The following is a 21,906-nucleotide window of genomic DNA, read 5'->3' as shown; positions in this document are numbered from 1 at the left end:
TTTATAATAACAATCCAGGGAGAGAGAGTTTAATCGACTCTCAAATTTCCCTTTGCGGTTGTTGTCTAAACGATGACGCTTGACATAAAAAATCGCGTGGTGAGTTCATTCTGCTATGTTTTCAAATTTGTTCCTCGCCAAACGTAGCCTCCTACAAAATACCTCTATTTTTGCAAACCTTGATTGATTTTAAGGTCTTTAATTTCTTTCGATCAAAAAATTCCTAGATTCCCATTTAATGGCAGCAAAGCGCACATGTGTAGGGTGGTAATCATCACATGTTTGGTGGCTAACCCCAACTAACATAGTCCCCCCCGTCTTCCCCTTCCTTTTCATTCTACTTCTTTCACAAATGGTTACTTTACCCATGGTCTACGTAAAATTGTTGTTGACTGCCTGCTGGCCAGAGTTTTGTTGTTTTCTCCTTCGTTTGTAAAATGTCTGTCCGTCTGTCCATATATGTGTGTGTTTTTGTGCAAGTGCGTGTATTTTCCTCCTTGGTTTTTTTCTCTCTGTTTGTTTCTTATTTGATTTTTAAGCCTATTTTTATAATATAATAACAGTCTTTGCTGCTGTGCTGCTTCTTCTTCTTCTTCGTGTTGTGAAATGTGGCAACATGGCGTAAATTTGTTTGCATGAGTGTGCGTGCGTGTGTGTGCTTTGTTAGTGCGGTTGCTACTGCTGTTGAACTCGTTACGCGTTTTTGCCTTTTAAGCTTTCTCGTTTTTCTTCTTCATCTTCGTATGTCTTGCTGTTGTTGCTGTTTGTCCGTGTGTGTTTTAAGAAATGAAGAAAAAAAACCCTTATTCAAATGTTGTTGTTTAATATGTCTGTAAGGATGTAGCCAAGCAGAGACACAACGCCAGTTAGTCAGACAGACAGACAGAGTGGACGACCGACGATCGCGCCAGCAACAGCAGCAACAACAACCGGAATGTTGACAACGTTGTTGGTGAAATTTGACAACGTAGCATTTCATCGTCGGTTGTCGTATTTTTTTTTCTCTCAATTTGTTTAAATTTCATTTAATCAAAATAAAAATTCCTTGTGTGCAAATTCTCTGGCTGTTCGACGACTCGTCTGTCTCTCTCTATCTCTTTGTGTAGCTGTTGTTTTTGTTGCACATCTACAATGTGTGTCGCCGCATACAATAGCAGCAACAAATCATTCGGGTTCTTTAATTTCTTTGACCTGTTGTCGGTCGGTTGTTCATTTCATTTGGTTGAACGAACGAACGTCCGTCCGTCTGTCTGTCACACACCAGCATTCATCCATCCATCGTCCGTCTATTGTTGGTGTCGGTGTCTGCTGCCGCTGCTGTTATTGTTGTTTCTGTATTTCTTTTTTCATTGTTTGTTTAATTAAATTTTATTCTCACCTTATTTTTCGTGCGGATGTGTGTGTGTTTGTTTGATTGTAGGTAGTTGTTGTTATTGTTGCAATTCGTTAAACAAATTCAATTCAATTTTAAATTGTTTTCCTCTTTTTTTTTTGCTCAGTGAGAAGAATACTTTTTCCTCTGCAATTGTTAGAATGCCAAACAATTGTTGTTGTTGCTGCTGCTATTAGTGTTCACAAAGGAATATCTTTTTGGCATTTGATGCGAATGGCGGGCGGTGGAGGACAGGCAGTGGCGTGGAGAATTTAAATTAGAGAATTGTTTGACATACACCCCCACACATACTCTTATTCTCAGCAAAGGTGTTTTAATTGAGAAACTCAAGAAATGAAAAAAAAAAAGAAATTCCCCTTAATTGAGTTCAATCGTCCGTTGTTCGGTGTATGAGAGAAGGAACGAGAGAGAGTGACAAGGAGGGAGAACAGGCATTACAGGCAAGGGAAAATCAAAATAAACACAAGTCACGGTTTTATGAAAGTGCTAAAATTATAAACACGATATTAAATAATACATTTTTTTCAAATCTATAGGTGGTTAAGTATTTTTGTTGTTCGCCTTCGTGATTTTCAAACAGAATTAATTGTTGGTGCTTTTGCATAAATAATTTTCACTTTATTAAATATTCATTAGCGTTCGTATAATAATTTCTGTGTTGAGTTTTTTTGTTTTGTTTTCTTTCACAATCACACCTCAAGTTATTGGAAGCGTAAAAAAAGAAGAGGAGGGGTCGCACACACATTCATGCCTCATGCAATTTTCAAGAAGAAAAATTCCCAAAAATAAAAATTTGAAATGAATGAGGAATTTCAAATATGTATTCCGAACTATTTGAAACCAATTTGAAAGGAAGAATAATGACGTGGAGTATATAAGATAGAAGACTTGTAAAGTGTATAAAGAAATATTTTGGGAAACGCTTTAAAGGAGTAAGTTGGCCACAATTATCTGAGTTGCCTTGGCCATTTCCAAATATCACTGAAGGATTCATAATGTATTCGGGGGATTAAAAAGCGCTGCGCAGCAAATAATATTCTCCAAGATGTTATGAGCCTTCTAGCTATAGTATGAATGAACGTGGCTTGTTATGGTTATCCAACCAAAGGTAAGTACAAATAAATCTGATCAATGACAAAAAGTTTACTTAATGTCCTTTTTTCTACCTTTGCCGTAAACTACAGCAGGCTGATGATTTTGTGATGGGTTTTATCAGTTTTTGAAAAAATACACATTTTATGAATAAAATTTGGAAAGTGAGTGAAAAGTATATGCTGATAATAGACGATTATAGAAAAAATACCAAATTAACCGGAGACTGAGCGCGTTGTATAAGGGGTCCCTCACTGGTCTGCGGAATCTGGTTCTATGCAAGTCCAAAATGGTAATGAATATTTTAAAACGAAACTAGAGCATAAAACCGAGTATATCCAAGAACAAAGTAGATGTGCCACAAGGCGGATTTCACCCATTTTTCCTCAATTTATGTCTTCCGAAGGCCTTCCTTCCATCTCCAGAGATATCGATGTAATCGTACGCTGACGATAGTTATATTAATTCATCAGGTGTGAACTTTAATGTGGTAAGTTCTAAGATATCCGACTACTTAGCCTCCATTAATAAATTCTTCCAATCGTTAATCATTAACCCTACAAACTCATCCGTGTCTCTCTTCACTTCCTGTACTCTAGAAGTTAATCTAGAGCTAGATATATTTATCGGAGGAAGGCGTATACCCACAGTACATAATCAAAAATTATTGGGAGTAGTCTCCGACGAACTTACTTCATTCCTTAGCAACACACAGGGAAGCAATTTGTAAACGTCCCAAAACAATTACTCCGAGTTGCATGTAGTTGTGACCAAAAAAAAACACTGTGGATCGACTTTAAGAGACGACCACATTCCCAACACATCCGTCAAGACTTTAAATGCAATCGTGAGGGATTTAAGATAGATATATTCCAATAAAGGAGGATAGTTTCGACAACCTTCTTCTCTGTACTTCGGTTCTTAACAACACTCAGGGAAGAAATTTACAAACGTCCCACGTGAAGAGGCGAAGGTCTTACCTGTGGGACAGCATAATATGCTGTCAATGCAATACCTGCTTAGATATGGCCGACAGAGCCATCCGAATCACCACCTTCATGATCTAGAGAGAGAGGTCCAGAGGTATAAGAGAGAGCCTCTAGATCAACAAGCCTATCAAGCGGGACTGAATAGAATTTACGCTAACGCGGTCTCAGATCGCAGCTGAAGAACGAGATCTTCCCCGAGAAACCCGAGTAGTTTTGGCTCAACTAAGATCCGTATGGTGCAGTCGCCTCAATTTCTATTGGACCTGGATTGACAGCGATGTGCAGAACATCTGTCCAGCTTGTGGCACAGAACCACATGACACGCTGCACCATTTCGCTGTCCAGCCAAACCTACTTACCTAACTTCAGTCTTGTTGTGGACCCAAGCCGTACAAGTTGCATCCTTTTTGAGACTGGACTTAGAGGCTGATTCCGATTGAGAAGAGTCAGATCGAACACGGCAGTATGAGCTGCTACAACAATAACAACAAACGTCCCAAAACATAGTACCCCCAGTTGCAACTGGTTATGCCCAAAAAGGCCAGTGTGGATCGACTTCCAGAGAAGACCACCTTCCCAACAAATCCGTCAAGACTTAAAATGCAACCGTGAAGGATTCAAAGCGCCATTCCACCGAACATTAACAAATCGGCTGTCCATGGCAAACGCTATGAAGAGATAGTATATCAAAGCCCTAAAACAGCAGCAAAGATGTAATTAAATCCCAAACCGATATTCTTGGACAGTGAGTGGAAACGTCTTTGGCATACTTCCACGCGGGGAATATGAAAATATCCGCCACTAAATCAACGGCCAAACTCTTTACTACATGGTCTGCAGAGATGAGAACACAGCTGAATGTTCAGGTCGAGGGGAATTTAATAACGACCACGAACTACCCCAAGATTCTAGGGGTCACATTCCACAGCATGTTCAAGTCGTCCGCGTAAGCCACAGCTATCTACGACAAGATGAAAAGTAGGAACAAGGTCATCAAGGTGCTAGGCGGCAGAACTTGGGGTTCGGACAAGGAAACCTTGTTGACCTCTTGTAACGCGATAGGTCAGTCTGTGGTCAGCTATGCGGCTCCAGTGCGGTCTGCGAATACTAGTGCTACGCGGTGGAAGCACATCCAGACCTGCCAGAATGCTGCCCTGTAAACTGCGACAGGGTGCCTTCTCATGACACCAGTGGACCAACTACATGAGGGGGAGGAAGTCCTACCCTTACATCAGCATAATCATATGCGTTCGTTGCAGTATCTGCTTGGGTGTTACCGTGAGAGTCATCCCAAATATCATGTGGTGGACAGAACTCCCACACCCAGTCGTGTCAGGAAGGACATACACGATCTAAAGAGAGGGAGGTCCAACGCTACAAAAGAGAACCTCTAGATGAAGAAGTCTATTAGGCAGGTGTGAGTGGCATTTATACCGATGCAGTTGCAGATGCTATCAGCAGTTACAGGATGTATGCCGTCCTCGGAGTCCACCCCATCAATTGCAGCTGATGAACGCAAGCCAGTTTTGGGGCGATTACGTTCAGGGTGAGATGAAAAAACTGCAACCAACTTCAGACTGCTTCCATTTCTGAGTCACTCGTCCGACAGCTGTTAAAATTATTCGAGTGACAGCTCATTATATTATTTACAAGCGTACAAAAGCATTTTGGTGAGAATTTTCCAGAAAAGAAGTTATTCGTGATGGAATTCAAGCATGATAGTGCAATTTCTTTATATTTGGCTGGAAAACCACAAATGGCTATCGTTAGAGCACTCCAGCATTTAAATGTGAATTAATCTTTTGTGTCTCGTACCATCGCTCGTTTTCGTGATACTGGTAGCGTAGCCGACGTCAAGAAAGTGGACGAAAGAAAACAGCAACATCAGCAGAAATGGTTTGAAAAGTAAAGAAGCGACTTGATCGAAACCCGCGTCGCAGTGGCCGAAAAATGGCTTGTTAGATGAACATATCGCCGAGAATGGGCCAAAATACAGCAGAGATACATTCGGGCAGCGTGTGACCGACATTTTTTGCTTTCATTCAGAAAAAATTAAAAAAAAAATGTAAAAATTATGGCGTTTGACTTTTTTTTATCTCTCCCTGTAGTCGTCTCAAGAATCTTAAATGTTGTTAAATGTCGGTATGTAATACATTAAATCATAGATGCTAAGATGCTCCCATCCCCCTCATTCTTCTCACACGATTTTTAACCTTCTCTAGGAGACTATTTCTACTGCCTAATAAATTTCCGTTCCAGGCTTTAACTATACGACAAACAAATTGGACCGGAAAGTCTTTGAGTGGAATATCTATCTAACACTGTAACTGCGCATACTTAAAAGGGTATAAATACTAAATAACCCTTTCTCACCACCCCTTTGGCCAGTTCCTCTTTAATGATGATAGATTTAGGCTTTATCATCAACAATAAAATGTATTCATATGGTGTATTATTATTTCATCCATCAAAGACAATTGGCGGCGGCCATAGAAAATTATATGGTGGACTGAATTCATCATCAACCATCTGCACCACTCTTAAATAAGACATATCCTACATGAACAGCACCACCACCGCACTCACACTTTGGTAATGGCCCGACTCTGACCGGCCATTTGGCATTTTTCATTTGTGGAGATAGATATTTGACAGGAGCAGGGGGAGGAGGATGAGGAGCGTGAGTAGCTGAAAGGAGGACGAACGTTTGCTTGCTGGCTTACTTACTTAGTATCGTTTTTCATTATTAATAGAATGAACTTGGCAATTTAGTGGACATTTTGAAATTTCTGTTAAAGTTCAATTAATTGTGTCATTTATCATCATTCTTTTTTTTTTGGTGGAGGGGGTTGGTCCTACATTCTTTCTTCAAAGCTGCAATTTTGAGGCAAATATAATTCAAGTCATACTAAAGGGGTTGATTGTCATTGATATGACGACGACATGGCAAATTACAGAATGCTGAATTTTGCTAGTTTTTCCCGCAAAAAAAAATCGACATTCGCAAAAACTTAGTTAGTAATTAAAAAAAATGTTAGCAGGAAAATTGCATTCTCATGATACTTAATAAGCTTCTATTCATTCTAGCTACCTACATTTGTTGTTGGCTGTTATTGTACATTGATATTCTTGTGGAAATTCTAGTGAAAATCAATGAATGAATGAATGAGCCAGCGAGCGAGCGAGCGAGTGAATGTCATTTTCCTAACGATTTGAAAAACAATAGGCCATAAATTAGCAATTTACAACCATATGTGTATGTATGTATGGGTGTGTGTGTGTAGATAGATTTTAATCTCTGTGGATTTTAAAATTCTATACTTTAATTACAAAGCACATGGAAATTGTTGTTGTAATGTCATAAGCAAACAACCAACCATCCGTTGACTTAGCAATGAAATAACAACGCTGCTGCTGCTGCTGCTGATGATGTTGGCGATGGCGATGACGATGACGTTTGATAATAAATACCAATAAAATCGCACCTGTAAAATTTCCCATAATATCGGAGACAATGAATGGCATGTCATACACATTTACCTGATGTCATTTTCGAATATTAAATAAGGCGAGGTATTAGTTTTGTTGTTTGTTTTTGTTTGTTTGGCCAAAAATACAATATCGATGAAGGTGATGATATCGGCTTCAAATAAATCATTAAAATCCCTTTCAATATGAATGTTGTATATTTTAATAAAGACCCACAAAGGAGGATGAATAATCCAACTTAAAACAGAATCATCCTTACAAATAACTGGTGCTCTCAAGAGTACTCCTCAGTCCGCGTTGGAAGTGAAGCTAAAGATCCAGCCATAGGTTCTACTGGCTCAGTTTCAAGGATCTAGGAGTGCACTGGGACTAGCGGAAGCGGGAGGATGGCAATTTTCGCGTATTGGTTATGTACGGATCCTGGACATACCTACACATATTGGAATACTTTTGGTGAAGGTGATACAATTTGTGATCACATGTCCTGCTTTTTCGATTTATGATGGATAGAGACGCTTGGTCTGCTGCTGGCGAATCTCCTTTGAACGGTCTGGCCATAGACAGAGACGGTTCCAAGATGAAAAAAGGCAGTGGTGCTGGCGTATTCTGTCAAAATCCAATCATTAAACGCTCATATAAACCTAATGGTAAGTCCAGCGAGCGGTTTTCAGGCAATCAAGAAGACGAGGTCGAAACGAAGAGAACCTTGTTAAAGCATAACAGGACCAGTGACTATACAGAGGAGAGAGATGAAAAAACTGCAACCAACTTCAGACTGCTGTCATTTCTAAGCCACTCGTCCGATAGCTGTTAAAATTATTCCAGTGACAGCTTATTATATTGTTTACAAGCGTACACAAGCATTTTGGTGAGAATTTTTCAGGAAAAAAGTTATTCGTGATAGTGTGTTTTCTTTATATTTGGCTGGAATATGACAAGTGGCTATCATTAGAGCACTCCAGCATTTAAATGTGAATAAATCTTTTGTGTCTCGAACCATCGCTCGTTACCTCATACTGGTAGCGTACCCCGACGTCAAGGAAGTGGACGGAAGATAAAAGCAACATCAGCAGAAATGATTCGAAAAGTAAAGAATCGACTTGATCGAAACTCGCGTCACGGTGGCCGGAAAATGGCTAGTGAGCTGAACATATCACAATATTTCATTCGGCAAATATTGATAGATGAACTCGGGATAAAGTCATTGAAATTCCAAAAAGTTCAAGAACTTACACCGCAACAGAAAGAAAATAAACTCAAAACAGCTAAATAGTTGCTTGGCTTGGCCAAAAGTGGTGATCTCCGAAGAGAAAACAAACAAAATTATCGTGTTTACTTGCCAAAGAGGTCAGCTGATATTGTGCACATTCGGTTGGCCACCAGAACTCAAGCGCCGGCCTGGTGATGGTGTGGGCCACCATAACAGCCGATGGTCGCTCTCCGCTCGTGTTAATCGACCGTGGCATCAGAATAAATGTCGAATATTATAGCGAAAATATTTTGAAGGGTTTATTAAAGCCTTGGGCTCGCAAACATTTTGGCCGCAGACCTTGAACGTTTCAACGGGACTCAGCACCATCGCACTCGGCACGCGGTTCCTCGCTTCGTTTCCAGCGCACAATGACCACCAAAATCTCGGTATAACAATCCGTTGGACTATTGTGTCTGGAGTATTTTGAAAAGCAAGGTTGGCACTAAAAAATACCAAAGTGTCGATCACCTCAAGCAAGCGCTTCGCCGGAAATAGGCCAATATACCGCAGAGCAACATTCGGGCAGCGTGTGAAGGTTTCATTGGCCGTTTGAAGGCCATAATTCGTGCCAAAGGTGACCGTTTCCAACAAATCTAAACTTATTCTAAAATTTGATGCTATTATCGACATTTTTTGCTTTCATTCAATAAAATTAAAAAAAAATGTCAAAATTATGACGTTTGACTTTGTTGCAGTTTTTTTGATCTCACCCTCTATTGACAATTTTATACTTCAAGGATTGTCATCTACCAAATCTTCTTAAATACCAAATATAAAACAATTTCGTGGGTAAACGTCAATAGGATTATCAAAATGCCGAATTTCGGTGGGTATCGTTATATGTGCGCAATATGAAAAAGGTCGACCTATACCTACAATGTTTTGCCACCGGAGCTAGAACCCATTACGACCTTCAAATAACAATTTTTAGACAAATCCGTGAAAAAATGTGACAAAAAAATTCAAAATACCGAAAATCTGGAGTTACTGTTATATGAGGGCTATACAAAACGTGGACCTATATATATTATGTTTCGCCACCGGACCTGGAACCAATTGTGAACTACAAATACCAATTTTTAGACAAATTCGTGAAAAAATGTTGCAAAAATCATCAAAATACCGAATAAAGGGAGGTACCGTGATATGGGTGCTATATCAAAACGTGGACCTATTCATAAAATTTTCCGCTTGTGAAACTAGAAACAATTATTACCTAATATACCAATTGTTAGACAATTCCGTGGAAAAATGTGGCGGAAATCTTCAAAACACCAAATATCGGGAGGTACCGTTATATGGTGGCTATACCAAAACATGGATCGATATATCTGATTTTCAATACCAACCATCCCAGACATAATACACATTGTTGTGCCAAATTCAAAAGCTCTACGTCAAATAATGTGGGCTGTATCGTGAATTCAACAGGCAGACGGACGGACTTGCTGACAGACGGACATGGTTATATCGACTTAGAATTTTATGTTGATTATGAATATATATACTTTATGGGCTCTACGACGATTATTTAGGAATTTTACAAACGGAATGGCAAAGTTAATATATCCTCCTTTTCAAGGTGGAGGGTATAAAAATCGCCGACCTTGCGTCAAAAGTAACCCACATCAAAATAAATCCAATCCAAATTTTTCTGTCAGTTTCAAACATGTTTTAGTTTTATGGAGGGCAAGGCAAACAAAATTCCTAAAAAATAAATAGCCTTTGTTTGGAATCGAAAAACAAAAAACTAATTTAGCCCCTAAAGGTGCTTTAAATGGCATTGATGCCCAGCAGATATGCACACGTGTCCGACTCTATGCCCAAAGGTGAATGGTCATATTACCAAAAAAAGAAAAAAAAACAAAGGTAGGTATTTAAAATAAATAGGGAATGATCCATCCTTCATTTCCATTGGTTATATTTTTTCCAAATAAGCCGATGGATTTCTTGTTCTTTGTTCGCTTCCCCCCACAAGAACTCGTTTGAACTCTTCCCCAAGAACCAAGGCAGACAGACAACCAGCCTATGGCCAGAATTCATAGGGGATATTACAAAGGTATTAATAGATAATGGAGAAAACCCAAATCCTTGGAAAAGGAGAATATCCCATTAAAAGAGATATTGGAAATGGTTCTGGAGTATCGCACACACACACACACACCTTTCTGAGACTTGTCGGAAAAAAGTGAATTTATACTTAATTGCGTTTCACCTTAATTTGTTTTTATGAAATTGTTTCACCTTTTCTTTTTTTAAGGATTGTTTTTGTTTTTTTCTCGTTTCTATGGTTATTATGATTGGTGTTCGTCTTTTGTTCCCAAGAACTGCAACAACAAAAACAAGTCTATTCGAACAAACTTATGATTTGTATTTCTTTTTTTTTTGTCGGGGCAACCGTTGCTGAACAACCGAATAAATGTTTTTTTTTTTGATGTTTCAAAGAAACGTTCAAACTTCTTGGCAAGGGACTGCTGCTGTTGCGGCACAAAAAAAAGAAGGTTGTTAATTATTTTTGGGATTTTTGGTGAAAAAAGAGAACTGGTTTATCTGGATAGCTGACGTCGTAACGAATCTAAATGGGTACGTACCTACCAGTAATCCAAATCTAAAAAGGGAAAACATAGATTGGGGGTAAGTAACTCAAGTCAAGAGGGTCATCCTTTGCGAAAGAAACTTTAGTCAGCTGAAGGAAGATAAACCAAAAATATGAAAACAAACGATATTAACCCTTGTGTAAGCAGTTTCAGCTGTTCAAAAGAAAAAAAAAACAACAACGAGACAGGAGAAGATTGAGCACAAAGTAATAAATCTTAATATTGTTGTGGCGACAACAAAAGAGGGTTTAAATATTTTTCTTTTTCTTGTATTGAGAAAGGCCAGAAAGTATTAGAAATATTGAAAAGATATGTTACATTTTCGTGTTAAGCAATATGTGTATCACACATAATGTAATTGATAATGTGTGATCGATGCAAGTTTCACCCTTGTTCTGCATGTGAGGATCCTGCTTATCGGGAGTTCCCTTAGTGTCGCATTAGAATATCTCATCTTGAACTTCCTAACGAACTTCAGGTTCGTCCTGATAAGCTGAAGGTTCCTTATCAGTGATATTGACTACAGTAGTTTAACCCTCATCTCCTTAAAATAAGAGCTCTTGGTGTTGGGAGAGCTTATCGGAACTTCCATTTTATCAATGAAGACGCACGCCGCTCTGTCCTCCTTCTACCTCGATTGTCTTCTATCTTAAGAGGCAGAAATTGGTGTTAGGGCCACGGGGACTATCCAGTTCGACTTTCTTGGAAGTAAATCAAAAGACTTATGTAAATATAGAAACCTTGTTGAGATACTAACCTAGAAGCCCGGACATAATTCCCATTGCAATTATGGACATACACAGTGGAGGCAATCCCAAGCCCAGGCCGAGGGCCGTTTTCTTATGAAATAAAACAAATTTAGAAAACGTTCTGTGGACATACTCAGAGGAGAAAATTTCAAGTCCTTATCCAAGGCCGGCTTCTTATAAAATGTATCAAACTTGGACATACTCTGAGGAGAAAATCGCAAGTAATTTACAAAAGGTTTAAAATTTAGAAAACTTTGGATAGCCCGTGCCAGATATATCCAGAAGAGAAAATCTCAATTTTTTCGTATACCCGTTTATGTCCGCATGTGTTTTGGACATATCCGCTCCTTTCCCATTCCACTATGGGGATTATGACCGGAAAAAGGGTCAAGTATTTCCCTCAAGAAATCATAAATAAATGAAGCGAAATAAATCTTAAAAATACCGAATATAGCCGTGACAATTTTAGCTACATTATTCACCGGATTTTTCTAGGTTTCGTATTTGAATATTGTAATGGCTTATGACAAAAGTTACCTATGCAGGTCCACGTTTTCGTATAGACACCAATATAGGTAACTTTTGTCATAAGCCATTACAATATTCAAATACGAAACTTTGAAAAAAAAAATCCGGTGAATAATGTAACTAAAATCATCAAAATACCGACTATAGGGAGGTACCGTTATTTGGGACCTATACGAAGACCTGGACCGGCATAGACAATTTTCTGTCATAGACTATATTCCCCATTACAAACTCTAAATACGAAATTTAAAACAGCTGCGGTGAATAATGTAGCAAAAACAATCAAATACCGAATATCGAGAGGTGCCGTTATATGAGGGCTATACGAAGACGTAGACCTGCACAGAAAATTTTCTTTCATAGGCTGTAGTACCTATTTGAAACTTTAAATACGAAATTTGAAAAAATTCTGGTGAATATTGTACCTGCAATCATCAAAATACGGAATGTACGGAGGTACCGTTATATGAGGGCTATACGAAGACGTGGACCTGCACAGACAGTTTTCTGTCATAGGCTGTAGAGCCTATTTGGAATTTTAAATATGAAATTTCAAACATTTCTGGTGAATAATGCCTCTGAAATCATCAAAATACGGAATGTAGGGAGGTACCGTTATATGGGCGCCTTACGAAGACCTGGACCTGCATAGAAAATTTAATGTCACAGGCTGTAGTGCCCATTAAGAACCTCAAATATGAAATTTGAAACAATTGTAGTGAACAATGCCGCTAAAATCATCCAAATACCGAATATTGGGAGGTAGCGTTATATGGGCGGTATACGATATCGAGGAGCTACATATATAGGCAATAATCTTCCAGGGGATAAAATACTCAGAAGGAACTCCTTTTGTGGATTTTAAACAATTTCTTTGAAAAATTTGGCTAGAATCATCAAAATATCGAATAATGGGGTATTACCCTTATATAGGGGGCTATAGGATATTTGTAGGCCGATCTAGCCCATCTTCGAACTTGACCTGTCTACAGACAAAAGACGGATCTGTGCAAAATTTTAGCTTCCTATATTAAAACGTTTTGATTCTAGCGCGATTACAGCAGACGGATAGGGCTAAATCGTCTCGTACGTAACGTAAATGGTGAGCGCTATCGTGAGATAATATCCATTTATATATGTGATATCCTATTTTCCCCCAAAATGCAAGGAATGTCTTGCAAGACATGTGGATTCACTTGACACACAGCACGCTAAGCAATGGATTTATTTATTAGGAGGCGAGTTCAGTGATAAAAAGAGGAATTTCTCATGGAATTGCTATTCGTAATCGGACTGATTTTTTTAAAAATCCAAGTTTTATGTCCAAAAATTTAGCCAAAGAGTCCTTCAGAGAAGAAATCTTGTTATTTAATCGATGTTATTGATAGCGTGGAAAGATGGAACGGATCGAAGACCTCATACGCATAATATGTGAATCATAATTTCTGAAAATTTTGTCAATATTTGGATATTTAAAAAATTATCCAAATATGACATGAGATTTAAAGATTAGGTCGATCAACAGGGCTCCACTGTCTTTGCCTTTAATGGAACTCAGGAGTTTTCATCAAATTATTAGGGTACATATCCTTTAATGAAAACTCATGAGTTTCACATAAGGCGATACAAATTATAATTATATAATCTACATTTTGTTAACAAAATCTGCAAACCCTTTACACAAACGTCTCGTTTTTCATCGGCGATAATCAGTCACAGATTAGTCTGAATTGAGTTCTGTCCCATTTTTTCTCTATTTTTTATGAAAATGGACAGCAAGCACATTGCACTGAAATAGCTGGCCACAAAAGATTTCAATGTATATCCAATAGAAAATAAATTAATTTCCATTAGATTTACAGGATTTCTTGTCCTTTTGCTTTTCAATCGTACAAGTTTCCGGCTAGGAAATAAAAGTTTGTAAAGATTTCTCCTCAAACTTTTGACCAAATCTCAGACCTTCCCGAGGCGCATATGTTTGAAGAGTAATCGAATACTCGTATGTTGGCCCCAGATGCTAGATTGCAACTGATTTTTTCGAGTTGTTTGTTAAAATTTTTGCAGATTTTGTTTCTATTTTGAATAGTCAGCTACAGATTAGTCTGAATTGAGTTCTGTTTCTAAATATTTATTTACATAGTAACAGCAAGCACATTGCACTAAAACAGCTGGCCACAAAAGATTTCAATGTATTTCCACCAAGACGCGTGGAAAATACAGAATTTCTTGTCCTTTTGCCTTTTGGGTTGTACAAGTTTCCTGCTAGGAAAGAAATTTAAATTTCGGCCAAATCTCAGACCTTCCCGAGGCATGTGTGGGAGTAATTCAATACTCGTTTGTTAGCCCCAAATGCTAGATTGTAGCTGACTTGCAAAATAGTATTAAAATGTTATTTAAGTTTCCATCATTTACAGATTAGTCTGAATTGAGTTCTATAGCCAGCACATTGTACTTAAATAGCTGGTCACAAAAGATTTCAATGCATTTCACCCCGGGAACACCGTAAAAAACATGTTCCGGGGTCAATACAGAATTTCTTTTCCTTTTGCCTTCTATCAGTAAAATTTTCTGCTAGAAAATATAAAATTTAAATACCTCTCTGGAAGGTATTCCTTTCGACCCTGTCTCAGACCTTCCCGAGGCTTATCAGGTTAGTAATCAAATACTCGTGAGTATACCCCAGATGCTGGATTGTAAATGATTGGGAATTTTCAATATGCTCTTTATTATTTTTTCCAAAGGTCAGTCACAGATTAGTCTGAATTGAGTTCTGCCCATTTCCCTTTTATTTGTTTGAGAAAGGACAGCAAGCACATTGCACTAAAATAGCTGGCCACAAAAGATTTCAATGCATTTCCACACAAAATGGAAATTGCAGAATTTCTTGTCCTTTTGCCATTTAATTATAAAAGTTGTCCTGCTGGAAAATTACAGTTCGAATGTCTCAACTAGACATCAGGTTTAGAACTGTTTGGCCACATCTCAGACCTTCCCGAGGCATTTATTATTTGAGTAATCAAATACTCGTGAGTTTGCCCCAGATGCTAGATTGTAACTGACCTCTGGGAATATGTAATGTTGTTGTTTTTGGAATCTCTCTTGATGAAAGATATTAAAAATTACATTTAATCTGTTCCGAACATTATTATTTTCATAAAAATTAAGATTTTCCAGAACAATTTTTTTAAAGCTTTTGCATTTTCGAAATTCTCAACAGTTTTCAAGTCATTTTAAGACATTTCTTTTAATAAAAGAAATCAGTCACAGATTAGTCTGAATTGAGTTCTGTCCAATTCCCCATCAAAAAATGGGGAAGACGGACAGCAAGCACATTGCACTGAAACAGCTGGTCACAAAAGATTTCAATGTATTTTCATTCAATATCAAAGAGATTGAATTGATAATACAGAATTTCTTGTCCTTTTGCCTTTCTATCGTACAAGTTTCCTGCTAGAAAATTAAAGTTCATCAATTTTTTGAACTTTTGACCAAATCTCAGACCTTCCCGAGGCATTTGTGTTTTGAGAGAGAGAGTAATCAAATACTCGTGTGTAAGCCCCAGATGCTAGATTGTAACTGATCTCGTAAAGAAATGTTTTAAAAAGACTTCCGAAAATGAGAGACGTTTTGAAATTTTGAACTCTGGACACGAATTAGATCTTTGGTAATAATATCAGAATGATTTGATAGAGCGTTGAAATAAAATTAAAGAATATACATTTTTTATTATAAATGATAACCTACCTAGTCCTTAACGGTTCTAGAAATAACAACACATGTATTTTCCCTTAGGTCCTTAATTCCTACATATAAAGGCCTTAAAATTCCTAAAATGGTGTTATTTATAAGCGCTGCGGAAGTAATAGTCAAATTATTATTATCAAATAATTATTATTATAATTATTTTTTGAACCCGAATTTTTTATAAAACCCCCAAAAATTCAAAAAAGGGCCCATTATGGGGGTTCAACGAAATTGATGCAAAATCATTGCTGACACCCTTACCTGTCCCAAATGCTACAATTTGTGGACAATGTTCTGGGTCCAGATATATTCTCTTTTGGGTATGTTCAACCGGCTACACAAAGTAAAGTTTTTTTTCTAAATTGAACAGTTGTTGTAAATAGGCGGTCTTCGGCCGGGTCTCGAGATTTTCTGCGCAAAAAATAGGGGGTCCTGTGTCGGTCCTCAAGAAAAAAATAGTTTCCCGGAATCAGGGTAAAAATATCTACATCTGGAAAATAATTCGAAAAAATTTAAGAGTTTTTACTAAAAGCTTGTTGTTTCCTTATTTTCTCGGGGAATTAAAATTTTCATCTAAGCATGGATCTAAAATTGTAGGTATAAATGAAAATTCTTACTAGACATTTGGCTTTCGTTCGGTACTTAAAAGATTTTACTATCGCAAGATTCACAACTCTGTTAAACTTTGAAAAATTCTTTAATGTAGAATTTTATCAGCCGGACTGTGGCTGGGACTGGGACCAATCATGAATATTCCCGCGAAATTCTACTCACGCTGAAAGAATTCTTCTCGGGAGATCCAATCCTCAAATCATTAATAATTGGAGAGAATTAATTAGCGAATATGGCAATGCTAATGGATGGTCTTTTTCGTACCTCGTGTACCCTATTTAGTGAGCAAATTTGAAGTGCGCCTGTTTTTATAAATTAAACAATTAACAATATTAGACACCTAATATCCATGTTGGATATACATGTTGATAAGTCGAAGTAGAAACAAAGAAGTACAAAAAATCTATTTTAAGTGATAAATTACACCAATGTCTCTTGGCCACTTTTTTACTCTCAGGCATATGGAACATATTCGTTGATACTACGAAACCGTGCCTCATCGAAATAAAGGTTCTAGATCCTAGGTCTCTTTCGATTCGTTCTAAAACGAATTTCCGAATTTGGTTTGGAGTAAATCCAGGGTTGTCCGTCCGCCTGTCTGGTTGATGCGCACAATAAATCTCGTAGGGAGTATTCGATTTGATCCAAACTTGGCACATCGTTATATTATTATCAAACTTAAATCAAGTTCGAAGATGGATAAATTCAGTTCACTCCCTTCAAATTCACTCCCTCTAATAACTCTACCACATCGCTTCAAAATTATGAATAACCATGAAGCTCCTAAAACGCAAAATGAGCATCCGATAACTTTCAAATTCTGCACATCTCAATATTTTTATCAACACAAATTCTGATGTGGAGATGGAGTATATCGGTCCACTCCTTCTGGTACTTCCCCCCACAAAGGAATCACAATTTTGATTAATTAAAATGCTTATAAAATGAGATATAAGAATCTCATTCTTTCTAAAATTCACTCATTTCAATATTTTTCCTAACACAAGATCTTTTGTGAAGATGGAATATATCGGCCCAATTCTTCTTGTACCTCCACCACATCGGGTCGAAATTTTTAAATAATTACAACTCTTGTAAAATGCGAAAAAAGCATCGCATTCTCTTTGAATTTCATAAATTCCAATATTTCTTCCATGACAATACCTATTCTCGTACCTCCACACAAAGGGTCACAAATTTCAATATTTATATCTCTGAAACCTTGCGAAAGAAATATTTCTCCCATTTGCAAATATTTTTATTATTATTTTTAGAAAATAGGGAATATTTGGTCCCCTATATTTAGTACCTCACTCGCATTTCAACATTTTCCAAAAAATATTCAAAATTGGCACTTTGTTTACATTTATTTATTTTAGACTTAGGTCAGATAAAAAAGTTTACATTATTGGCCAACATTTGGATAATCATAACACAAGTCAAAATTTATTTAAAAAAATATGCAGACTGACATCACCGAAACAGACAGATTTCACCGACCGATATTTGAAACCATGGACCAATATGGATCCTCTTTCGACACCGGTAGTAGAACCCATTTTGAAGTACGAATACACAATTTTAAGCAAATTCGATGAAAATGCGGCCAAAATCGTAAAAATGTGGAATACCTGGAGGTATTGTGGCACAGCAGGAAAAACACATTACAAGCCATAAACACCAAAAAAGTAAAAAAACATCTATCTTTGGCCGGGCCGAACTCTTAATACCCACACACCATTTAGGAGGAACTTGAAAATGTTCAAAAATACCGTTTAAATGATTACCCTTATACGAGGGCTATACGTAGACGTGGAATTGCATAAGTAATTTTTTGCAATTGGCTGTAGTACCCATTAAAATCTTCAAATACGTCATAAGCTGTACTACCCATTACGAACTTTGAAACAACTCCAGTGAAAGATGTCGCTAAAATCGTCAAAATGCCGACTATAGGGAGGTTTAGTTATATGGTGGCTATACGAAGATGTGGACCTGTATACGAAATTTGTAGGCATAAGTTGTAGTACCCATACAAACTCCGAATATGAAATTTGAAACTATTCGGGTGAATGACGACGCTAAAATAATCAAAGTACCGTCTATCGAAAGGTATGGGGGCTACACGAAGGCGTATTTGTTGCCATGGGTTGTACTACCCGTTACGAACTTTGAATACGACATTTGAAGCAATTCCGGTGAAAAAAATCGCAAAAATCATCAAAATACCGAATATCGGAAGGTTATATGGTGGCTATACGAAGACGAAGACCTACATACGAAATATTTTGCTATAGGTTGTAGTACCTATTAAGATCTTCCAATACGAAATTTGAAACAATTCGTGTAAATAATGTTGCTGAAACCATGAAAATACCGAATATCGGGAGGTAACGTTATATGGGGGCTATACGAAGACGTAGACCGATGCATCTCAATTTCAATACCAACCATCCTAGACACATTACAAAATATTGTCGCAAATTTCAAAGCTCTACGTCAAATAATGTTGGTTCTACCTTGATTTCAAGAGATAGGCATAGAGACATGATTAAATCGACTTATTCATGCTGATCATGAATCCATATACCTTGTGGAATCTTCGACAAATATTTAGAGGTGTTATTTATACAAATTAAAAAAAGGTATACAAATTAAAAAAAGCTCATTTGGAATTCTTTATCTTTCGTAATCATTTTTGTATCGTCGTACAGAAACAGGCCCAAAGTTCTCCTACTCGAAAAGTCACTTGTGATAATAGGATGTTAGGCTGGTATTACTGAACAACATATATTCACTCGCTACAAAGGACTTATTTGAAGAGGTTATCTGATACAGGGGCATTATTTCTGATTAATCTAAAAGGTATGCTACCTATGTCGTAAGGAAAAAATAGAACGCTTACCTTTAGTGAAGATGTTGGTCATACAGCTGGCTGATGGCTGGTGTTTTTCAAATATAATCCATGGAAAGTTAGGAGTCGCGATGTTGAACAAAAATCGATATTTCAAAAACATTTAATTGCAACATTTTCTTTTTAGCTTTCAAAATATTTTTTCAAATCGAAAAAATCACAACATTTTTCTGTTTGACAATTTTTTCCCCAAATTGTGACGTAATATCAAAAAATATACTTCTTTTTTTTTGGTTTCCATAAAAAACACCTCACAAAAAATTAAACACATTTGGATTCTTTTCCTCTATCGGCGGATATTTGGACACAAAACAAATTACATATGGACCACCAATGATGATGATGATGTTCTTGTTGTTGGATGGATCTCAACAAGGAAGAAGCATTGCAAATTGGGTGTGTCCAGACAACATTTTCTCTTTCGCCGTTTTCTTTGACGAGTGGAGTAACACTTTTACACTTTCCAGGGGGGGACGAAAACACCTTGGATTTTCTTCGTGGTTGGACACGTCACAAACACTTCCAAAACACAACAACACTTGTACACTTTGCATGGGATGGATCACCAATTTTTGCATGGATCCTCCCTTCTTCAACTCTTTCATATATTTGGGCAGAATTTGGTATTTTTGTGATATATCGAAATCGTGGAGCGCGAACACGCCAGCAACGTTTCAAGGCATAATTTTTACTTCATTTCTCGGCCTTTTTGCCTTTCATTTCATTTCATTTTCAGACGTCACGTCACGTCACAAACCCCAATAACAGGGCGAGGAAGAACGCGTGGTGTGAGCAGTGATAATTTACAGGGCCTGGAATTTTAATTGGCCTTCAAATGGACCTTTCATGCATGTACACTGTGGGGGAGGGTCTGAGGCGGGGCGGGGGACATATTTTTTTACCATTTTGCAATAAATTCGCACATTTTTTTGACGAAATCTTTTGCAAATTTCTTCTACTGAACCCGATTTTAATTCAATACAAAACGCACGACCGACGACGAAGAAACTTGCTTTAAACAAATTTTTTTGTAGCTCATTGGCGACGAACGACGTCAACGAAAGAAAAACACACACAACCAATGGCCAAGCAGACAGTCAGACACATGTCAGACACACAACATGTTGGCAACGAACCGCGCATTCAAACCCCACGGTTAACATCGAACCGGCCAATAATGTAACCTACAACTTGCAACAATCACAACAAAAAGTCCACCAACGGCTGCTTTCCTTTCCATTCAGCCAAAAAAAAGAAAGAAACACAAAGTTATTGCCGTTTTCCACAAATTCGTTCGTTAGAATTTCGCAAATTTCCCATTTTCATCGACAATTTCCTGCAAGTCTCTCTCAGCACATTTATTCTGGCAAATCACGGTTGGATAATTTTCCTTCGCGAATGCTCCACCATCCCAACCATCCATGTGGGGCCAAATGCAGAGAATTTCCAATTAAAACCAATTATTTCGACCGATCCGCCACGTTATGGCTCCGGCAAATATTATTTTCCTTTGCCCCCAGCTATGCACCGTCGTTTGTTGGGTGATTTCCAGTAATTCATCACTTTTTTCCCAATATTTTCTTTAATTTTTCACCAGAGATGAAAATTTATTGTCATATTATTCTTACTTCACTTTACTCTGTGTTTCACTACTGATGTGGTGTTCGTAAAGATTTTCGTGTGGCTCGATTCGACAGATGTTCGTTTCATACCAACACGTTTTCTTAATTCACCACAGCACCATCGGACCGAGTAAGCCACCACCAATCATCAACATCATCGTTAGGGACAACAACAGCGGTGGTATCGGCAGCAGCAACGGCAAGACTGGTATTAGACACAGGGTTGCCATTCCTGTATATTTTTCACAATGAAAGGGGGAAACCCGTGGAAGGAAAGTGTTGAAATACAATATCATTTCATGTGGCTGTTGTATCCGAGGATTTATCTTTTGCAGTCTTTTTGTTTTTAAAGAGCAACTATAGTGTCAGTTCTTGGCCTAGTAGAATTTTGGCGGAACAACTCTAGTTGAGTAAAGACTTCGATTTTTTTGAAATTTCTTTCCAGAGGTAGTTATTTTTACCCTATTTCCGGGAAACTATATTTTTCTTGGGGAACGGACCCAGGACCCCAGAATTTTGACCCGAAAGTCCGGGTTCAAGACGGATCCACTTACCCGATATAGACTATAGTATATTTGGAAAGAGCTAAGCGATTTAGGCCGATACAAATGTTTTGCAAATGTGTTTTTCATTTGTATATCCTGTTCTTTTGTTTTTAGCAATATTCATGGAGTTCCATCTAAGAATTTTCCCCTTAGAAGAGAATTGTCTACATAGGTCCATGATATCGTATATCCCCCATATAACGGCACCCTTCGATATTCGGTATTTTGATGATTTGAAACACATTTATCAACAGAATTGTCTTAAAATCCACAAAAGGAGTTCCTTGTGAGTACATTACCCCCTGGAAGATAATTATCTATATAGGTCCACGATATCGTATAGCCCCCATATAACAGTTACCCACGATATTCGCTATTTT

The 21,906-nt window shown here is 37.7% G+C and overlaps 1 protein-coding gene and 1 long non-coding RNA gene across 8 annotated transcripts in view; one reads left to right on the top strand and one right to left on the bottom strand.

The window, feature by feature from the left end:
- The window catches only part of LOC109612913 (uncharacterized), a 206,019-nt gene extending 184,972 nt beyond the window's left edge, over positions 1-21,047 (bottom strand). The window contains exon 1 of one of the 6 annotated variants that reach the window (XM_059122947.1): positions 20,988-21,047. The gene's annotated coding sequence lies outside the window, so the exon portion shown is untranslated. The other 5 variants (XM_059122948.1, XM_059122943.1, XM_059122945.1 and 2 more) reach the window with 5 other exon arrangements.
- On the top strand, positions 1,205-6,462 carry LOC131802604 (uncharacterized). 2 transcript variants are annotated; one of them, XR_009342286.1, is made up of 4 exons: positions 1,205-1,416; positions 1,500-2,501; positions 2,581-2,975; positions 3,085-6,462. It is a non-coding gene; the product is annotated as an uncharacterized LOC131802604 (long non-coding RNA). The 2 variants fall into 2 exon arrangements; XR_009342285.1 differs by having other exon boundaries at positions 1,205-1,420.
- Positions 21,048-21,906: the final 859 nt, after the last annotated feature.

The sequence above is a fragment of the Musca domestica genome, unplaced genomic scaffold, assembly GCF_030504385.1.
Source record: "Musca domestica strain aabys unplaced genomic scaffold, Musca_domestica.polishedcontigs.V.1.1 22, whole genome shotgun sequence".
In the NCBI taxonomy this organism is placed as follows: Eukaryota; Metazoa; Arthropoda; class Insecta; order Diptera; family Muscidae; genus Musca; species Musca domestica.
The sequence above is the reverse complement of the archived record's forward strand: the minus strand, read 5'-3'. Positions and strand labels throughout refer to the sequence as shown.